This window comes from Corvus brachyrhynchos, unplaced genomic scaffold, assembly GCF_000691975.1.
Source record: "Corvus brachyrhynchos isolate BGI_N302 unplaced genomic scaffold, ASM69197v1 scaffold43, whole genome shotgun sequence".
In the NCBI taxonomy this organism is placed as follows: domain Eukaryota; kingdom Metazoa; phylum Chordata; class Aves; order Passeriformes; family Corvidae; genus Corvus; species Corvus brachyrhynchos.
The window spans coordinates 1,543,013-1,561,244 of record NW_008237353.1 but is presented as its reverse complement, the minus strand read 5'-3'; the positions used below and the strand labels follow the sequence as shown (position 1 = coordinate 1,561,244).

The 18,232-nt window shown below is 41.4% G+C and overlaps 1 long non-coding RNA gene across 1 annotated transcript; it reads left to right on the top strand.

Moving 5' to 3' along the window:
* Positions 1-9,469: 9,469 nt before the first annotated feature.
* On the top strand, positions 9,470-15,025 carry LOC108445819. The gene is made up of 2 exons (XR_001860800.1): positions 9,470-13,261; positions 13,897-15,025. It is a non-coding gene; the product is annotated as an uncharacterized LOC108445819 (long non-coding RNA).
* The last annotated feature ends 3,207 nt before the right edge of the window (positions 15,026-18,232 follow it).

Sequence of the window (18,232 nt, the reverse complement as noted above, 5' to 3'; positions counted from 1 at the left end):
ATGTCTTTCCATTACTTTCAGTGGATGTTGGACTTGTCTCTTGATGCTTATGAGAGTAGCTAAGCAGGGAGAACTAAGTTACATTTCTGAGCAAAGAAACAGCTTGCTGTTTTGACGTAGTTCAAAGGAACAGTACATTGTGAATATTCGTGTGTGTAAAATTACACTGAGATGTAGCTGACAACTGCAGGGCTCCTAGCCATGGCTAACTGCACAAAAAAAGCAGGACAGCAAATGGGTGCCAGGTGTCTGCTTTTAAAATGCCTTCAAGTATTAAATTTTCTCCTGCTGGACTGCTGGGTGTCTTACCAAAACCCTCAGGGCACAGTTCAACAACTCCCATGACTAAGCACCACAGACTTGTGTCACAGTCACATTTGCACTACTCCCTGTCCCTTGACAGGTTGAAAAGGCACCAGCTAAGCAATAGGAGCCCACACCACCATAGCAACTGTGGAAGAGAGCACTGGTCTCCCTGTCAGTGGTGATCTCTCTCTGCTAGCTGTGAATGGAAGGAGACACACAAGTATAGGCAAGGGTGACTTGAGCAGATGCCAGGGCTCGCCCTCCTCAGACACAACCTGGACCTGTTTCCATAGGAGTAATTTGCCTGAATTTACTCCCTTGAGCTTTACCAGAGGGCAGCCAACTTTCTGAGACTGAACTCAAACTGGCTGAGCAACCAGGTGAACAGAGTCGGAGCTACAGATATTTGAGTGCACCAGCATCACTGGTGCGCAGCTTAGGTGCAGGCCAGAGGATTCCTACCCCTGCTGTTTGGGGATAACCCCTCAGTCTGCTCTAAACCACGGACGCCCTGTGAGAGGCAGCGAGCCCTTACCTCAGGTAATGTGTGTGGGGAGGCCTTTTGGAGCCTCCTGCTTGCATGACGAAGAAATGGTCGGTGCACGATGCTGTAACACGTAGTCAAGCTCCTCTGAGCACAGGGTTGAGTGCAGCTTGCTGCTCCTGCGCTGGGATTTTCGCTGGAATTCCAGCACAAAGCGCCCCCGGCAGGGGTCACCCTGCCCCGCGGAACTCTCTCCCGGCTCCGCTCCCCGCCCCAGCACTGCCACTGGGGAGGTCAGGTGTTTATTCCTGCTTTTTTTTTTTTTTTTTTTTTTCCCCTGAGTTTCTGAACAGGAAGGGAGAATATTCCGTGCGTGCTGTATTTATGCCGCCGTCCCTTTAAAGTCAGTTTCCTAAGATACCCGGCTAAAAGAAGGATGTGAATAACTATTCGTTCATGCTGTCACCAGGAAGAAAAACGGGAGAAAAAATAGAGTTCCAAGAATACAGAAAGACAAGTTCAAGGGAAGTAAAATTATGCATGTACTATCAGTTTGCTTTTTCTCTTACTCCAGAGGCAACTCTGCCACAGGAAGCAATGCCAGCCATCCTCCTCACAGCTTTTTCCTACAAGAGTCACCTCTACCGAAAGGAAATGTTCTGTGTGATGCTGAAATGAAGAGTTTAAAGGAAGGGAAATAAATACTCAAAATAATCAGTGGGTCGGGGCTGGTTTTGCTTTTATGGGGGTTTGCATCTGTCCGAAGGAAAGGCAATAGCCAGGATCCTGTGCTGGTGGGAGCTCGCAGGGTCAGGCCCCTTTGCTTGAGCCTGACATTCATGTTTGTCCCTCGAGCTCATTCCTGGGCAGGTGCGAGTGCTGCTGGAGGTCCCTGTGGGGTATGGTCAGAGTTCCTCCCTTCGTGAGTCTGTGTTTCTTCTCCCCTCATATTGATTTTGTCTCTTTCTCTTTTTGTTCATCTGTTCCTCTGATACTGTTCCTTATGACCCAGTTTGTCTTCTCTCCAGCATGCAGAGGAGCCACTAGGCTTTTTCCTGTCCTTGCTGCACTGCAGTTCTTTATACATTGAAGAAAAATGTTCCATTTAAAATATCAGTCCTTGCTGCTGGACCACCAAAATCCTCCCATTTCAAAACAATGTCTGAACAGCTAGAACAAACGTTTTTCTCACAAAAAGCAAGACACAGTTGACCACTATGCCCTTCATCTTCGGGGAGACATAAAATACACACCTAGACCAAATTCTCAAATAAGTCCCTAATATTCAATAGACTGGAGTAGCTGGCAGGAACTGTCTCCCATTTTGAAGCATTTGAACTCAACATCCAAATGGTTTTATGTTGCGTAAGTCTCTGTTTTATAAACAGCCTGTAGTGCTGAGACAGTGTGCTGCAGCAGCTCTCGGGAGCTCTCTCTTGTGAAGCTGCACTGTTTCCTAAATTGCTCTGTTCTCACTTCTAATATTATCCAGAATGATGAAACTAAATTTGTTCCTTAGAGCTTTGCGTTAGCTGCCTGCCTCTGTCAGTGCACTTCAGACCAAGCCAAAATACTGAATGGTGGGGGCACAATTGGGCTACACAATGTGATGCTTTGGCATGATTTCAAGAAACTTAATGCCAGAAAGGGTCAGTAAATAATGTAATAACTTCCTATATATACAGAACTTTACATTTAATTACAGACTGAGGTACTAAGGGTACAGAAAGATTGTAAATGAAAAAAAATGAACCAGGAGCCTTCAACCTCCCTTTGTTTTTCAATGTTAACTTTACATTTCAAAACAACTTGTCCTCTTTTCAACTTCTGTCAGAAGTGCTGGTTTCCTTTGAGGAGCCAAAAGTTCTTGTTTCAGGCAGCACATCAAGAGAAACCATGTTTTCCCAGCACAGAGTCAGCAAGTACTGAAAAGAGACTTCAGTGACTGTAGAAGCAATTACTGAAAATATCCCAGTTGGTGTAAGACGCCCAGGTCTTAATGTGCAGGGGAAGCTTTGGGAGCAGTGGGCATAGGTAAGGGGCAGGATTAATAAGGAGAGAGGGTGGTTTAGGATAGAAAGCACCAGGGTGCTTTAGGATAGAAAAGTCCCAGAATGGCAATGCCAAAAGTATTTCCCTCCTCCTTTTGAAAAACAAAGCAAAGCAAAACAAAACACAAAGTTTTGATAAAACAAAGAGGCAACTTTACTTTACAAAGTAAAGCCAGTATCAATCACACACAGCAGGAACTCAATTTAGCATAGTGAACTCCCTCTCTTTTCCTGTTGACTTGCAGATTAGGAAGGCACAGGATAAAGAGATCCTGTCAGAGATATTAACAGAGCTCTCCTGCAAAGATACCATACATAAGCTCTGGTCACAGCCTCTCCTTACCATGAAGCAGCCAGCTCTGGAGATGTGTTTCCAGCTGATTGACACTATCTCCAAGAGAGTGAGGACAGGGATGAGTTAGAATGTCCTACCCAAGTGTGTGACCCCTGTGTGCCCTCACTCACAGCTACCCCATTAACCCTTCTGCCTGGGATTTAATTCTGTGGAGTGGTTTGTTCTGAAATAGAGACCTGACTGATATATAAATAGCAGAATAAACTTGCCCACTATCACCACTTTTCCACTCCCCTTATATTCAGTTTTCTCTTGTTCCTTCTCTGTTCTAACAGGCCATCTTTTATTTTTAATATTTGAGTATCTCTGGCAGGTGCTAGATCTATTCTTCTTCTCTGGAAGTTTTAGCATAAGAATTATTTTGTTTTGGAGGAAAGTGGGGAAAGAAAATTAATAAGGTAAACATAAACAAATTCAGAAAAATATTTGCAAAGACAGGACTGGGAAACCTCTCTCCTCCACATGAGAGCATTTAGTGTGCTATGGCAATACATAGTGACTGGCTACTATAGTATGTTAATATGACTGCTTCCATTATTTTCATTCTGTTTATATTCTGGAAGATACTAAAGCCAACTGGTGATATAGAAGGTAATGGTTATTGGTGATGGCATCTCTGAGAGCTGTTTAGACTAGAGTCATGCTTAAAAATCAAGTAAGATCCTGCTGCAGAAAGTCCAGCTGGAACTAAAAACTTCCATCTGAAGTTGTGGTTTCAGTTCTGAGAGCCATTACCTTTCCTGTTACACTCCCTGGACGCCTAGAGCTAAAAAAATGAGCTATTAGAGTTGGAATTACTGAGCCAAAGCTCTCAGTCTGGGACTACAAGGGATCACAATCCTCAGTAACATACTGTGTTACACTGTGACTTCCTCTACAGTGGGAAATTAAACATTCCTGGGATCAAGTAGCATGGAATGCCAACATACAGCCTATTAAATGGTCCTTGATCCAGAGTATCTTCTGAATTGTGCCTGGGAGCTGTTGGGACAGTGCTAGCTGGCCAATGTAACAACTGCCAGAGGCTGTTCGGACAACTGAACTCATGACAAGTTTGTTAATCCTCAGAAATCTTCCTTGACACTTTAAATTACTAGAGTGAGCACCATCTGTCTGAAACAATGTTTTCCTCACATTTCTGACAAGTGTAGTACTCCTTCCTCTATCCTCTATATTATGTGCCTTTGATCTATACTACCAAAATACTTATTATCCCATGATTTAATACTGACCTGTTAGAAACAGGCTACATTAGTTAATAAACAGTCATATTAAATATGAAATTCATTAACCTGTACCCAGTCTGCTTGTCACAAATACTGGTTGTTACCACCAGCTCTAGCAATTTATCAATAAGTGTCATACTTTACCATATTCTTTTTCCCATAAGAGTTCCTGGAAGATCACCACTTTGCAAAGGCAGTTCAACCATTCTCTGGGGACACTTGCTGGCTGACAGGCAAAAAAAAAAAAAAAAACAGGAGAGGCCACTAAAGAGAAAACTTTCTGGTGGATAGCCCTCATGAGCTAGGAAGTCAGTGGACTACAAGTGCTCCCCAGCAACTAAGCTGCTCCTAGGCATATCCATATCAGCCTTCAAAAGAAAAAGATATGTCACGATCCTATAGGATACTGAAAACAAGCACTAGATGGAGCAGTGGGTAAACGTCTGGACTCTCTCCCTGCTTACATTCAATCCATGAAGTTACCAGATAGCCCTCTTGGAATCTGAGCTGACAAACTGATGCCAGGTCAGTACTTTGTGAAGACGCAAGTGTGCCTTGGGTAGGGCTGAAACATTGGGCCGTATTACATGGCTCTTTGGATTCAGTGCAATAAATACTGATGGATAACTGGGGGCCACATTCTTAGATATAATCTTAGATTTTTGTACATTCTTTGTCTAACAGTTTTGACTAATATGCATTCTTTTTGAAGATTTTCATTAAGGATCTGTAAGTCCACAGTATCCCACTTATCATTTGACTGCTGAGGACTTCAGTCAACAAAATCAAAACCAGACCTTTTTAATTATGCATAGTGCATTACACTTTGTCTGCCTTACAAAAATATCACAGCTTTTTCATAGCTGAGAGTGCACAAAGATTCTGGTCTTCCTTGGTGTTTGAAGATTCCCAATATAGGGTGTCCCTAACATTAGACAACTCAAAATGTATATGAAGGGGGAGAAATTTTCACAAGGCATCTGGTCTGGGTTTCAGGCATTTTCCCAGTGGAAGAAAAAGTTATCTTGTTGGAAAGGAAAAAGCATATTGTTAGGAAACAGTCTCATGATTCTTACGGTAACTTGGAGGGAAAGAGGAATGCCAAAGTGAATAGCTTTTAAGCATTTGGGAATGCCAGTGTGGACTTCAGCTTTCTTTAAAGAACAAAAAATAGAAAAGGGGAGGGAATATTTCCACCTCTTCCCTTGACAAAAACAATCTTTGTAATGTCAACTAACAGCTAGTGTTGAGCTTATCACTCCCTCCACTCTGCCCTGCCCTCCCATCTCAGTAACCTGTTCTGGCTTCTGAAACTCACACCCTTTGGAACTGATTGAATAATGGACTTTTCACTTCAGGCTCTGCATCAAGTAAGAGAAAAAAAATCCTGTGGGTTGCATATGGAGTTATTCAATCTAGCTTCAAGACCCTACATTTGAAAATTCACTGTAAAAATGAAAGAGGGTCACTTCTAAAATGAAAAGTTAAATGGATTGTTTTGAAAATAACAATTGTTTTAAGGCCTTACCTGTCCTTGTTTTTTTCCCTCTGGACTGTTTATCAAAACCTGCCCTAGTTTGCCAATTTCATGGCAAATTACTTCAGTTTTCCAGAAACTGCAGATGTCCCTCACCAGATTACTAAGAAAATAACAGTAGAGTATATCATGTTTGCGTGAGAGCTATTTGAAGAATTATTCATGTCAGCAGTTAGTCATAAACCTTTATACAAACATTTCTATCACCAGAAAGCTGATGACAACCCCAAATTCTTCTCCTAATTTTTTCCCCCACTCTTCCCTTCTCTAACGCGCTTCCTAAATGAATCCAATGATTTGCCCAGAATTCATCCATCCAACTTTATGCCTAAGATATGCACCAAGGAGGCAGGAACAGCTTACAGCTTGGTTAGAAGGACTCAAAAATAAGTTTCATTTACTCATGTAAACTTGGCATTTAGCTGAATTCAAGCATTGACAGGCTAGTGGTTGTTGTTTAGCTGCAAAAACAATTTATTTTACATTTTAAGACCCAGTGTAGCATCCTGCTACATCTCTCAATAGCCTCAGTAGCACCTCTCAAGAGATGCATCAGTGACTTTAGCTGCAAGGGAGAGCCAAGCCCAGCCCACACAAACAGTAATTACTGAGTTGTTCACCTTGTTGCCCTTCAGTCACCGGTAACAAGAATTGATGCCCAAACAGCAAAGAGTGGTCAAATGGCTCATTCTCATCTCCTCCAGCACAGGTACCACAGGCAGTCACTGAGGAGGATGGACAACTGGAGACAGGAGATTGCCTGCTTTATCTGTGCCTGAAGCTGGTCCTGATTCAAGGTGTGATGGCAGAACATGTCAACATGTGACAGCACCCTTATTTTCAAAGTATATGCAAGATGTCAGCGTTAAAACCTGGGCCAGGAAAAGGCTGAAAATAAGCAAAGGAATGCTAAATCACACCTTAAAATCCTACTCCAGAGAAATGCAAAAAGACACTATTAACCTGAGCCAAAAGCACTTGGTGTTGGAAGGAAAACCCAAGCAAGAGTGGCTAAATTGACAGGAAAAGACCTCAAGTTATGCAAATATGAATGACAATATTGATCAGGAGCAAGAACATTACTGTCACATAATGGGGAAAAGTAATTTGCACATGGCAATATCCGCTGGCAGGATTGCTGTGAATAATTACTCGGAGGTTCAATTTAGTAATGATTATCACTGAGACTATTTTAAAGAAGAAAAGAGTATAGGATGTTAGCAGAGAATTTTAGTTTTGTTTGTTACTTTATTAATGAGGATTTGTATAATGCCTTATTAGTCATCTTTTGTATTTGTGTAGAGGCCTTCATTATAAAAGTCCTTCTACAGAGAGACCTAATTGATTCTATGGAGAGAACCACAATGATTTTGAGGATATGTACAATAAATATTGCATCACTTTCACGTGCTTTTCTGTTGGCTATACAGGAGACAATACACTGTCTCTGCAAAACTGTAGACCCAGATGTAAACAGGACTATCCTAAAATAGTGAGTACTCTGAATTTGCCTAAAATATACATATTATTGCAGTATGCTCCTATTTCAAATGACAGTTGTTCTGAATTATGATAAGGTACTTTAACTAAAGATTTTACCATTTATAAACATTTCTTGAACTTGAAAGCCAGGCATTTATTTAGCAGCATGTTATTCCACTTAATGGGACAATGAAGAGTAGAAGCAAAACCAGGCTACCTGCACTTTCTGGCATCCTGTGTATCATTGTCATCAAAGTGATGCTGTGGCAAGGGGAACAGCTCAAGCGCATCACTAAGCTCTGAAACAAGCTATGCCATTATGTGAAAGTTCCCATGAAGCCCCAGTGACTGTTAAATTATTGAATGTGAATTGCTTGAAAATGCAGTATTTCCAATAATTCCTTTGCAAAAGACTGAAATTTTGTTCCCTACTAGATGTCTCAAGCAATAATAAAATCAAAGCACGAAATCCCTATGCAACAGCAGATTAAAGGGAATGAGGAGAGCGTAAGGTATTATTGAAAAATAAAATTAAGGATAATCTTGTATTAAGTGTTTGGATTCAGTCTTCATCCAGAAAGAAAATCCTACAATAGTACCTATGGATTCATCTTCTGCTAGCATGAAATGTTACTGGTTTCCCCACATTGTCACTATGACCCTCTGTGCAGTGGAGTCAAAATTATTTGGCTCATTGCTGTGAACTCTGTTCTCTTATTGTCAACAGACAGCACTCTCTTTCTGCCAAAAAGCTGGGATGTGTGCAAAGCAGGAAGACTTGGGCCTTGCCCTTTCCCCCTTGCACGTTACCTCTTCCCCCTTCCCCTCCCCTCTCCTTCCCCTCTCCTTCCCTTTCCCTCTCCTTTCTTTTCTGTGCTTTTCTTAGGACAGCAAAACAGCTGTTTTATTAGTGTGATCCTGGAGAACTCAGACTGCAGGTCTATCAGTTTATACCTATTATACATATGTATAGTATACATGTATTTGTATACACAGCATTTTGTATCAGCCAGTTAAACGTGATTATGGGATTTTGTTTTCCTGCTGGTAGGGTATAACTTTTATTTAATAAGAGGAGCATAGGTATTGCAGCTTTTCCTACATGCCTCTTGGGAACTTTCTTTGACATCTAAAGCCTTTTTCTGGCAACCAGTTTGTTCTCTAACAACAGCAGGCGGGGAGTTGTGATAGATCCCACTTAGTCTTTTGAGAAACAACTAAATTCTGTGAGTTAACTTGTCTTCTTTTACCATCTAAGGAATATTGGCAGGCTGCAACCATTTTCCTCTGTTAGCCCTTGAAATGATTCTTCATGCTTTTGTCACATAATTAAAATTAGATTATTGCAACTCCCTGCTGGCTGGCCTTAGAGCTTTGTAAACACTCCAGCTGGCCCCTAGGTTCATAGTGAAAGGGATGCTCTAAGCATATTCTTTCTTTGTCCTCTCTTCTCTCATCTGTGTTGAAATCGCTGCACTTGCTAACTGCCAGCAGAATGTATTAGGTTATTGCTTTCTAAGGGCAGTGAACATAATGTTAGAGACATTATGTGCCAAAGTCTCTCTCAAGCTTTGCTTGAAAGAGTCTGGATGCAAGAGCTTTCAATCTATTTTCTCTTTGTTGGTGAGGTCTCTTTTTGCTGAAAAGAAGGGAAAGAAGGGGGAGGGAGTGGAGGAGCACAGGCTCTCCTAACAGAGCATTCAAATAGAAAATGCATACAGCTACACAATTTCAAAACCAGGGGCTGACTTTCACTGACCAGTGTGTAAATACCATGGACATTATGCAGTTGCTTCTTCTCCTATGATAAAATGACTCCCTTCCACCCCGATAGATGAAAGCCATTTTGAAATAACAGCATCTCCCACTCCAGCCAGGCTTTCTGAGTTCAGTAGGGAGCATTCCTGGCTGACTTCTTTTTATGTCACATTTGCTTATGGACCGTTACTCCCACATTCGCATCCAGCCAGTTCCATCTTATAAATCTTGCATGGAACATCGCGACCGTGTGAGATTTGCCTGATGAGCTTGTAGGGATTATCATATTAAAGTTCTCAAGAGTCTGAATGACTAATTGTTAATGAGAGAGAAAAATGCAGGGATAATGGTGCTTTAAAAGTAAGTGATACTAATGGCATAGTTTGTGTTTGGATGTGATTGCTCATCTTGCTGTCACACGTAGAGATTATCTCTTAGTGTCCTCTAGTTTTATGGGCCTATAACCTCAACTCTATAATCAGATAGTCAGTAAGCACTTATTCTGCTGAAGAAGAACTACAGTGGTGAAGAAACACAAACAGGCAGTAAAGCTGGCTCTATTGAACTCTCCAAAACTATCAGAGCCTCACCACTGAAGCCAAGAGTACATTTGTTTGGGTTGAGTTTTTACAGAGCCTTGGCCAGCCAGTGTTATGAAACGGTGACTATGGCTGCAGAACCACAGGAGCAATACTGTAGAATACAAATATTCCCCTTATTTGTGCTTCACCTTTTCTCTCATATTAATGATTTATGTTCCAGCCTGGTCACCTCTGTGCCCAGTCACTTTTTCTGTGCTATCTATTCCTTTGGACCCAGTATTTAGTCATGCAGTGCTGTTACTATCCAGGGGCTTGATTTTAAATCTCTTGGACAGATTTCCAGAATGACTCCCCCACCCAGCTGAAAGCATAAGCACTGCGGGTCTTTGGCAGCTCTGCAAATCAAGAGTACAGCTCCTAGAAAAAGTCTGAAAACAGTTGATTCTTACACTCAGCTTCCTGCCACAGTGCAGTTTGTGACTGCTGGCAGCCACAACATAACATAAGCTCCATTTCTTTTCTCCCCTGTCTCATTGGAGCTTTTGCTAACATAAATACGTCACCACGGGTGAGCAAGTGCACAGCGCCATGGCTAATGCAGAGAACTTCCTCTCCTGTGATAGAGATGGCATTTGCCATGCTCTGCTGCCTTGCCAGTGCAAACATCTCCACTGGGGACCTCGCCACCGCAGTGCTGGCATGCCATTGCCTTTGAACAGGGACGGTGCCAACCTCCCAGACAGCCGTAAGCATGCGAAGCCAAGACACCATGCATCAGGGCCTGTGCATGTGTCAAGGACAGGTTTCCCAGGCTGAAATGTCAAAGCAAGTGTTTTTTCCCTCAGGAGGTGCATTTGTCTCTATGGTGAAGAAAATGTATTATCACAAGTGTTGCCTTTGAGCTCAGAGCTGGATAAAGACCAAACAGACACTGAATCCAGCAAAATTTCAGCAACCCCCTCTTCAGAAACATTCACATCCTCTGACAACTTTTTTCTTCCAAGAACCAGTCTGCTTCCAAAGAGAGAGCTGAATGCTGACCAACACAGTCCCTGCTTCCAGACTTTGCATGACAACTGCTTGGAAAGCAACACTTAAAGTTTGTTCTATTGAGGACTACTCTCAAGTCTAGAGCCCTTGTTAGCCAAGCTGGGACTCCACTTCTTGTGAGCCTGTGTCCCCAGATATTGGCATAGATAAATGGCCTCTAACCGGGCTCTTTATTTTGCTCCTAACATTACAGACCCCACACAGAGACACAACCCATAGTTTCAGACCTGGGGCTTGCAGAGGGCTGTGCAGTGATCCTATTGCTACTGAGTCCCAAAGGCATCTAAGGGACAACTGATTCCAGCATGCTGGCAAACCAGTTAGGACCCCTGCTCCTGACTTCACACCAGCTTCCTTCTCGGTGTCAGCTGCTGACTCTGACTGAGTTAGTCACTGCTGTGAGCCAAAAGAGCCAGGACCCAGAGGGTATTTCACTCTTAAAACATCTTGCAATGCTGCAGAAATGCAGGCTTGTGGAATGAAACAGTTAAGCAGGAGGAGATGGATACTTTATCACTTGACCAAAATGGGTGAGCAGAAAATCTCCAGTTGCCTCTCACAAGTCATTTCATGTTATTTCTCCTGTGTTGCTCTGATGTTTTCCTGTTTCAAAGAGAGTGGGGGTGGTATGGAGTTTTGTTTCTTTCCTTATTTTTAATTAGCACCTCTGGGCAGTGACCCAATCAAAGCCTCATCTCCCCAACAGAAGCCTGTCTGACCACAACTTGCATGTTGCAATTTTCATTCACAGGCAAAGACTGTTGTCCAAGTATTTTTACTCTGTCATAATCAAAATACAAATTGTGGCTTAACTTAAAATAGACATGTCAGAAACACTTGACATGACCTGCATACCTGTCAACAAGTGATAATCAAATTTCCTTGCCATACTAAAGTTGGGCAGAAGACATTTATTTAAAAAAAAAACCAACCCAACCTATCTGGTTTCCATATCATATTGAATTTCTGAGACACAATGAGAGTTTTTCTTTTATGCAAAGGAGGCTAAAAGGAGTACAAGCAGTTAAAGGGATGTCTGCTGAAGCTGGGACAAGGGTACAACTTCTTTTTGAAACAGCCTATGTGCAGCATTACTGAAACTTAAAGAGCAGAGGTGGAATTATTTCTCTGTTTTTTCCATGTATTGATTATGTAAATACAATTTCCCTTGTATATATATTTAGCTTCTCTGTTTCTCTCTGAAAATCAAGCAGCAGCAGGGAAAGAAAAGCAGGGAATACAATTGTAAAGTTGGCATTACAGTGTATTTGTGAAAGTTGAGAGCACAAATTGTAGTGCATTTTTAATGAAGGTAAAACCCAAACTGACACTGTCCCTTACAAAATTATTGGGAAAAAATATTACACAGTGCCGAAAGGAAACTTCATACAGAGAAGTTTCTTTTAAAAAAATGTTTAGCAGAAAAAGATAAAGGTGTAAGGAAAGAGAAATTATTCCAGCTCCTTTCTGCACAAACTTCCTTTGGAAATACTTGCTGGAAACAAAAACCACATCCCAGGAATACAAACAAATAGGCTTGTATAGTACATGGTTAAAATTATAAATGTCTCACTAACTTGTGATCCAGACTAAGCAGGGCATTAAGAAATCCAAAAGAGCACAGCATCTTCTATTCCTGAGGAGACTGAAAGGGTACACTGACATAACAGTTTCCAACAGCTGTGATAACAGCCTGCGCAGGGTCATGCTGGAGCTGATGGACAACAGCCCCTTGCACACAGAGCACTGGGGCCGTGCTTCACAGGGCTGCCTGTTGCCAGGCTCAGCTCTGGTTACCTTGTACAGTATATCACAGACTAATCCTTCTGTGCTTGTCTGAGTCCTCCTCCGAGGGGTTCTCCCCCATCTCCTTTTCTGGTTTTGCCAAGGCAGAGGAATGCCTCTCCCTGCCTCCTTTACTTGATTCTGCCTATTTCAGCTTCTGACACAAAATGGCCCTTCCTCACCCAGAGGTGTTGTGAGATGCATAGAAGAGGGCTCTTCCTTTCCACACTAATTGCATATGTTTGGGATGTAAAAGTTCCAAACCTCTGCTAAATATGCATCAGAACAAAAGCATCTCTTTGTCATGACATCACTGCTCTAAAACAGGAACTTACTGGGTTAAAATCTGAGACACTTCCTATTTATTTGAACAATCCCCCACTAAGTTCAATGCAGTTGTACTGAGACAAAACTACAGTGAGGACTGCTGAACAGAAATGCTCACAATTATCAACTAATTATCCCAGGAAATCTACTGCTGTAGGAGATACTGTTGCCCTTGAGCTCATGAGACAGAAGGACCAGAACACTGAGAGCTGTGGCACTCCTTTCTAGCCTTGACCCCAGCTCTGGGAAGACTGCTGTTCCTCCTGAAAAGCCACTCCATGGAAGAGGACCATAGTAACACATCCTAGACTATTTCAGCGGGGTAAAACACAGGGCAAGCTGCCCACAAATACGCATGGTAAGTGCAGAAAGTAGATACCAGGCATCCTTAGCTGATGAATATTCCAAAATAAATGTCACAGGAAGAGACCTTTCTCCTGTCCAGCAGCACAGCTTCAAGAGGGATGTTGCAGACCAGGTGTTGCCATGGGATGTCTTCAGATACTGTCTCAGGATATCTTGACTGTTTCCTGTGGATTAACAGAGCAGGTGAAAGAATGAATTCTGAAGATCTTGTCCTCTCTTTATATGTATTCTGAGGGACCTGGAGTCTGACTCCTCGTAAGTCTAAAAAAATTGCAAAGACCATGTAATTTCTGGAGGGAGGAAGTGTAGCTGGCACCCAGGGAAGCTGAGGAGCATTAAAAACTAAAAACCAAACCTGACTTTTTTTGCAAAGATGGCACCTGGATTCTGACAAAAACAGATTTGCAATGCAAATTTGCATATTTTAGGAAAGTCTGAGTGCAGAAGGCTCGGAAAGGTGTCAAATGTCTGATACAAACTATGTTCTGAAAATATGTGGAAGGAGTATGGATAAAGATGATGTTAGAGGCATTAACTAGTTTTCTGATTATTTGTCTTCGCAGATGGCAATTTGTGTCAGTTTAATTTTTAAGCTGCTTCTGGAATTTTCTGTTTCTATTCCTCCAGGTTCAGCTGTCCCTTGCTATCCTTTTGCTGGACTGCATGCTAATGCCCTGTGATGTGCCAAATGTGGAGAGAACCAGTTGCATATGCCATGCTTTACTGGAGGGGATGAAACCTCTGAAAAGCAGCAGGAAAGGTAAATGTTTAACCTTTTTCTCTTTCCTCTTTCTCACACAAACTGACTGTGATTGCACTTAAAAGGCAGAATTAGCACCTGAGACAATACAAGGTCAAAGGATGTGGAATTCATATTCTAAGCAAACAATGAAGAGTAGCTGCAAGACTTTTGGCACCTGAGTATGATGAAGCTTTCAAGAGAATTTCCTCCTGAAGGGACATGAACTATTGGAGATTACACATACTGCATACTCAACTTGCACACTTACAGAAAAATTCCCTTTTAGGCAATTGTAAAATGCATGTGTTTCAACCATTTCCCTGGCACTAGTATAAACAAAAATAAGGAGAAGAGAGCTGCAGAGGACGATTCACAGAGGCTGGAGATTAGTGAAAGGAACATGAAACCATGAAAGATGTATATGCCCATATTTTCTCTAATGCTCACAGCCGAGTGAGCAAATGGCCACTCCTGGTATGACTAATGATGTAACTACTTAAGGACTTATTTCTACTGAAGTTTATGAAAGTTAAATCAAAACAAACCACGCAGTTTAAAATAGAAATGTTCACTATCTGCTGTGAGCTGCAGCAGACTATTTCAGCACATGTATGATTTTAAGCACATGTGCAGTTCTTTGGAAAGAGATGCAGTGCCTAAAACCACATGCTCGCATTGACTGCTTTGCTGAATTGGGGTCTCCATCTGACCATACTGAGCTGCGCATCCAATGTCTGTGCAACTTTACTTTGTAGCCATTAGTTTTGGCCCCATGGGAAGCTATTTATAAATATCTGAAATAATTAAATCAGATCTGTACAGCAGAAAAAGGACTCATCGAAATATGGTCACTATGGCAACAAATATTTTCTGGATGTAGTTTTGCTTCTAATCAGCAATGGCGTCCCCATGTTCCTAACAATGGCAAAAGTTGTCAGGCTTTTCTTGTTTGCCTGTTTGTATTAAATGTGTTCTTACAGAGTAAAACAATAAATGGAAGTATTTTAGACAAAAGTCCCTTTTCAGAAGTATTTTACACTAGTTAAAAAATTATTAGGAACTTGAAAAGGGAATCAATTGTTTTCCCACTTTCTGACTGCCCTCCGGCCTCCCTGGTACAGAGTGAGCCTCTGCTACACTGAGAAATTTCAGAGGCTCCAACTCTGAATTCAGATATTAAAGTGATCCCTTCACCACCAACAGCAGCTGAAAGCAAGGTTAGAAAGAAATGAAGCCACAAACCAAATAGCTGTTTCCAACAGGCAGTGCTGGCTCACTCCTGTGTCCATATTAAACAAAAACAGAAAATAAAAGGTGCTCACACTTCACCAGACCCCACCTGCAAAATATTCTTCTGGCCATGTCAATCACAAAAGTTAGGCCCTACATGCAGTACATGCTGGAAATGTCCAGGTCATGTCTGTGCATAGTCTCTGAACTTGCCAACATGGCCACAGCCTCCTTGGAGTTTTGCAAATTTCATGCTTTGTGGATTGAGTCTTTGATAGGTTGTAGATATCTCAGAGCTTTGTGAACTTATCTGCACTTTGGTGGAGCTTAAAGACACCAAGGAATTGTTTGAGTTTGCTTGCTCTTTTTTTTTTTTTCCCCTTGAGTACATAAAACAACATTTCAAAAATAGTTTCAAACACCAATCTTGTCCATTGCCATATGAGAGGGCATTTCCAGGAGAGGTGTATATTTCCTCTCTGGTTTTACATTCCTGGGTTTTTTTATAAACAGTGTCCTCAAAGGTATGTAGTCAGTCCAGCTGTTTTTTCCTTTGCTTAAAAACCAGCAAATCCATTGGCAGTGTCAATCAAATGCAGCAAAGGAGGTCAGTCCTCAGAGATTATTAAGATTGTACAGCTTTCACAAAAACAGTTCTTTGGTAGAGAGAAGTGATCTTTTCCATGCCATGACTGTCAGAAAAGTTTGTTCATTGTCTTGTCAGCTGTGCAAGAATCTGTGTTAGCACTGGGGCAAGAGGCAAAAGAGTACCCATGCTTCTGATTGCCCTGCTCAAGGCAGAAGGTTCAGTGGGAGCTGACAGCCTTTTTAGACACCAATATAAATCATGGCTCCTTATGAAATCAGCCTTTGTAACTCCCAGTGTGCCTGACCTTGCCAATCTTACATCAGTGGTTAAATTGTTAATATTCATCTTTAAATACCTCTTCACAGTTACCTGTGCCAACTCAGACGAGAGGTTTTAGACTGAGGTCACTCTCCAATGTAGATTTATTCACTTATTTATTTATCATAATTATCATGTGATATTTTGGAGAAGAGAAATCTATTTATGCAAGAGAGGCATTAGGTTTGTAAAGTTCAAGCCACACCCTTCACGCAACCAAAACAGCAGCAACTTCATACAGAGATGCTGGAGCAAAGGATATGCTCCATGAGCCTCTGACTTGCAAACTTTGGTGTTTGTTTTTCTTCTCTTTCATCAATGCAGGAAATTCACACTAGCAAAGGAGCTATAGCTGAAATAAGGTATTTAGAAAATCACCAACAAAATACTTGGAGCTTACATTACTACTTTCCCTCTGATCTTTGGCTTTCAAGCCCCTCCTGACACAACTCACGTTCTAGGCACAGCAAAGAGAGCAAAGGAAACTGATGACCTCTCACCCACATTAGCACCCACGGCAGCAGTACCAGCGCATTAGCCCAGGCTTCTCTGGGAACATGCAGCTGGATTTTTGGCATAATTTTATCTTCTTTACTAATACAGTGTCTTAAAGCAAACATTCCTAGTAAAATTAAATGCTACTAGATTTGTCCTATATTAAAGAATGTCTTCATGTCCCCCTGTGCATGGGTGAGGAATTAATGAAAATCTGAGGTCCTTTTTGTCTGCATTGAGAGGGTACCCCCACCCTCAATGTGGCTGTTTGTTAATGGGGGGTGACAACTGCAATGTAGGGTTATCTGACATTTGTTTTCTAATGCACATGCTGTTTCAAAAAGAATAATGAAAATGTAAATAAATGCAAAGGAATCCTGAGGACAGAAAAATATTTACAAAAAAACCACTTAGTGACAAGCTTGCATATTGCTCTGTAAAATGCATGTCACTGACCATATATATATGTTAATTCTTCTAAGCCTCATTTGCCTAAGAGCATGGAAACTGCCAGCATTTTAAGAACTGCTATCAGATAACTTGAAATGACGTTAGACCATACAAACAGCAAACAGACTCTAGTGACTGTTTTCTTGAATCTGATCTGAGGTGAGGCGTGGCTGTGCTACACATAGACTTTAAGGTTGCTAGACACCACCTGAGTCCCTAAGCTTCTGTGGTAAGAGAAGTTACACAATATATTGCAAAGATGGGGCTCTGAGAAATTTCACGTCTTGGAGACTGATCCAAAATTTTAATTTATATCCTTGCTAGTCCAAGGAGGTATTTTTCCCTGCTTCTATCTTCTCATACTTTGCTGTTAATTCTTAGTGAGATGAGAAAACTATCATGTAATTCCTGAATTTCACTTTTAGGACTGTTTTCTTGATGCATCCAGAGTCACAGCAGTACAGAGACTCCCCAAGCCAGAACTCCCTGTGCTACATGCTAACTCAAAACAGTCACAGAGAGAGACAGGCAGGATGGATCTCAACCACCGAGATACTCAGAGATCTTGAAAACACTTGTGCATGTACTGAACTCATTAAAAGGAACTCTGTTATTTTCTAAGGACCTTTTCACATGTTTCAGAAGATGCCTATTAGGATGACAGCATAGACAAAACTAGTTAACTTACAAAGGATGCTTTTACAGAACAGGGAAGAGAACAAAACAAATCCTCCAGAACCAACTGTATTTCCACCACACAACTATGCATCCTTTCATAAATATTTCCTCCATTTAAATAAGACTATGAAAATATTTTCCTATCCTCTGCATATAATATCAAATTTAAATGATTCTTCTTACTCACTAGTATTTCTCATGAACTTCTAATTGGGTTGCATTTAGGGTCTCTATTTTTTTCAAGCCAGCTGCCTCCCCTCCACCCCTCCATTTTAATAAAACCTGTTAACACGCTTGAGAGTCAAACATGGACAAAAATCTCCCATTCCCTCCAAAGTATGGTATTCATGAAGATGTCATGAATAAATAAACATTCTCTAGTGTTCTGTTTCTTTTGTCTAGCTTATTGGTGTTGAGAAACCTTCTTCTTCATTTATTTATGTTGGTATTTTATTTCCTTA